The following is a 4,458-nucleotide window of genomic DNA, read 5'->3' as shown; positions in this document are numbered from 1 at the left end:
AAGGAGGAGATAGGATAGGGACAGCGAATTCAATTGCTCCCAGCCAGGCACATTGCACTCTCACGCTGCCTTGCACCAAGGGGACAGATCCAGCGCTCAGGGCTCAGGGTCTGGGTCCCGCCTGAGCCCAGCTGTTGACCAGCTGTGTCGGGATGCCTGAGAAAACGGAATGTTTTGGCTACTTTCTTGTTTCTTCCATAGGGACGTTTACATGTGACTGACCCTCACGGTGTCATATCTCTGAGACAGGTTTAAGGCTGCAATATTAAATGAGTTTCTAATTGCACAAAGCTAGTAATTCATGTTATATATAAACTCTATTAACCTAGATTTTATATTAGTCAGAATGTTATCCAGTTACGATAGGCATTAATGACAGCCTATTTAGTAAGTGCTAATTTTATACCAAACTCATCAGTTGTAAATACAGTGTTTCCATCTTCCCAAGAACTTTATTAGAGATTTTTATCTTTTCTGGCACATTAAAATAAATCTTAGGAAGGATTTCCTGGCTTACGGAAAGTCGCTGAGTGTGTCAAAGATCCTGGATGTGACCTGGAGCTGGTTAAGTGTCAAAGTCAAGCGTGGCCCAGGAAGAGCTGGAGTTATTTAACGTTCATTTGTTTTCTCTACGTAGAAAACATTTCAGGTTTTATGTAGGTTTTACCTTGCTGTCTGAAGGTGTGCTTGGATATTTTAGCGGTGAAGTCCAGAGCAGCATGTCTGAAGGCGTGGGGCCAGAATGTCAGCGCTGTCAATGCTTTGCTTGGTCCACTGGGAAGGTCCCCTTTCCCCAACCCTACACGCTTCTCAAATATTAGGAAATGACCCAGAACACCTCAGGAGTGAGAAAGAACGTGCAGGACGCTGACAGAGCTTCCTGCTAAAGGGCTTTCAGGAGGGAGTTGACAGGGAAACAACCTTGTCCTGATTTTAAATAGCTTTCCTAAGAACGGTGGACCTCTCAAGCTCACTACAGCATCGAAAAGCTTATGCAAAACAACCTGAACACCGGGACTTAAGTTTGTGAAACTTAACACTTTTACTGACTAAGAACTAAAACATGATATCTCTCTCTCTCTTGCTCCCTCTTTCTCTCCCATAGTTGAACTGAGCTTGCAATTGTGCAACTAGTTTTTAATTTCTTTGTGATTTACAAATCTGTGATAGTTTCTCCCACAATGCTGCCGCATTTCTTTTATCTGGAATTCCAGGTTTCTTTCTTTCCCGGGGTTCAGAAAGCAGCACAAATCAGCCAATGTCCTCTGAAGATGTTTTCCTTCTTTTCTCTGGCTCTTGAGAGTGTACGTAGCACCGAATGATTAAAAGCTGTGTGTTCGGTTGGAACTGTTATAGTGTTTAAACAAGGAAGTCTGTGTTTGTTTAAGAGAATGGGGAAATGGTTATCTTGACAGATTAGACTGAAAAAACAGGAACAGGACAGCCACAGTCTAGCACAGATGTCCACATTTGCCACTTGGCTGGCTTTTGGAGGTATTCTAAATAAAATGTGCTTGTGTGCTTATGCCTCTGCTGACACCTGACGAAGGAATGGGATTAAGAGCCTCGGCCACGGCCCACAGGCCTCTGAGGACAAGTGTTCCCAGCTTGGACATTTCTCAAAGTCTGGTGAACTATGTCATAATTAAACTAATGGAGCACAAGAGGAATTTCTCCAAGTGCCCTAATGACCCCATTCGGGTGTAATTTCCTCTCACAGTGCACACAGGTCCCACGACTTCACTGTACAGCTGAGGTGAAGCTGAGCGGGATAGGCCACACTCATCAATTTTGTAAAATGCGATCTTAAAAACTGCACGAAACAGAAGTGGTGGTTGTGGCTTAGTGGAAACAGCTCTGGGTGAGCATTCAGGAAGCCTTCCCTCAAGCCCTGACACCGCTGCTTGCTCTTTAGCGTTGGCCCAACCCTCATGTCACCACTCTAGGGCACTGAAACTGTTGCTCATGGCAGTGGCGCAATACCTAGGCCTTATTGAGCCTATACCTTCTACCAGGAACTATTTATCAGGTTGACCCTATCTTGTCCCCAGAAAAGCTCTGTAGGTGGGAACAATTTTGGCTACCATAGATAACTAGGTGTCTGACTCCATGTCTATTTGACATTATTTTTTAATTAACTTATCTTTATCATGTTTATATGTATGTAAATTATGCCACCTGAGTGTGTGTTCCTGCAGAGGCTAGACATCAGATTTGCTAAAGCTGGATTATAGGCAGTTGTAAACCATCTGATATGGGTGCTGGGAATTGAACTCAGGTCCTCTGCAAAAGCAGTACCCAGTACCTGCTGTTAACCATGGAGCTATCTCCTTACCCTGTATTCATATTCATAAATCATCTCAGAAAACAGGGTCTTCTTGGTAATTTCCAGTTATTAAGTGTGAAGCCATGAGCATTACCTTGTATGTGTCTACAAATGAAGAAAGAACAATAGTTATTTACACTTGTCTATTGTTCTGGCTATGTAAACGTCTGTGTCTGTTGCCTGTCTGCCCACTTGTTACAAATACAAATACACTATTGTTTTATTGTTAGCTTTTTGTAAAAAGACTTATTTTATGCAGATGAGTGCTGGATCTACATGTACACCTGCAAACCAGAAGAGGGCATAAGATTACATCATAGGTGGTTGTGAGCCACCATGTGGTTTCTGGGAATTGAACTCAGGACCTCTGGAAGAGTAGATAGTGCTCTTAGCCACAGAGCCATCTCTCCAGACAGTCCTTGTGGTGTCACCAGAAACTGACAGTTCCCCTCTCTTTTGTATTAGCTAGTGCTAACTTGCACTTTTGTAATGTGGGTGATATTGGAGAGTAATCAAGCAGAATTCAGAAATTATTCTTTGCTGAAGGTGTTGGTGAATGCCTTTAATTCCAGCACTCTGGGAGGCAGAGGCAAATGAATCTCTGAATTCCAGGTCATCCTAGTCTACATATAGATTTCTAGGCCAGCCAAAGCTATGTGGAGTGAGACTATCTCAAGAAAAACCAACAACAAATTATTCTAATGCAGTTTATTGCTAAGAAAGAAAAATTTGTATTGTAATATTTTGAACATAGATCTAAATCTTTCTTACTAATCTGTTAGCGTCTAGTCTGCATGTGTCTAATGTACAGTATATTTTTGAGATTGACAATGTCAAAGAAGCTAGTGACATCTGCCTTCCCTTGATGCTTTCTCAGTGTTGGTGAGGTTGGTTACCCAGACCTTTGGAAGACTCCACAGCACTGTATTCCATGGATACTATTAACAAACTCTCCCCAGTCTTTCTCTCTCTAGTCACTTTACATTCCAGTAGTAGCCATCTCCCTCTTCTCCTCTCAATCTTCCACCCTCCCTCCCTTTTTCCCCTATCCTATCTCCCCTATCCCTTAGAAAAGGGAGTTCTCCACATCAACCCACTCCAGCACATCAAGTGGAATCAGTACTGAGCATATCTTCTACCATGGTGGCCTGGCAAGGTTACCCCTCTAGGGGGAAGTTATTGAAAAGTATGCAACAGAGTCCATGTCAGAGACAGCCCCTGCCCTCCCTCATTAGGAAACCCACATGGAGACCAAACTGCCCATTGGGTACTGAACTCAGCTAGAGTTTCCCACTAATTTCAAGTAAGAAGAACTGGCTGTAAAAATCAAGTGTTTACCAACTTTGATATATTTGTGCATATTAATTACATAAAATACACCTAGTAATTTAGTGTGTAGTCATTTGTGGGATTTCTGGCAGAGGCTAGGCTCCTACATTCTTGTCTTGCCTTGAAGACCAGCAGCCTGGATAGTTCCATTCCTTTTCATTTACTTCCTTGGAGCTAACCCAGCCCCTGGCTCCTGTTCTCCTGACATTCACAACGGCTTCCCAGGTCACATCTGCTGTTTTTCTCTCCTACCAATTCAACTTAGAATAAATGCTTTGGAATTCTAATCTCAGCCACCAATCTTTCCTGGTCTTTATCTGATGATAACAGGACTTTACTCAAAGCCTATTTTGTTTACCACAAAAATAACAGCCTGCTTCTTCCCAAATAGGATCTATTGTTTCGTCTTATCTCTTTCAGAATGTATAAATTGAAAGATCAGGGTCACTTATTTCCCCTTTGCTGATAGAGTACCAGGCAACTGATATTAATAGATAACAAAGGAATGTCTGCATAATTATTTCTTACACACATTCTTGGCAATATCTCATGTAATTTCCCTCGTTGGATGTCCCTATGAATACCTACAACAAGAAATTTAGATTAAGTTCTGCTAACATTTAAGACTGCCAAATTGGGGCTGTGATCTCTATTTTGTACATAGCTCAAAGATAAATAACAATAATGAGCCTGGGTATGCTGTGTCAGATGTGGGAAAGTCAGGTCTATGATGGCTAAACTTACATTTTAAGTTTAAATCACTATGCTTAAGAGAGATCAACAAAACAAACAAACAAAAAAAA

The sequence above is a fragment of the Psammomys obesus genome, unplaced genomic scaffold (genome assembly GCF_907164565.1).
Source record: "Psammomys obesus unplaced genomic scaffold, mPsaObe1.curated_primary_1811, whole genome shotgun sequence".
NCBI lineage: Eukaryota > Metazoa > Chordata > Mammalia > Rodentia > Muridae > Psammomys > Psammomys obesus.
This window is presented reverse-complemented; position numbering follows the sequence as displayed.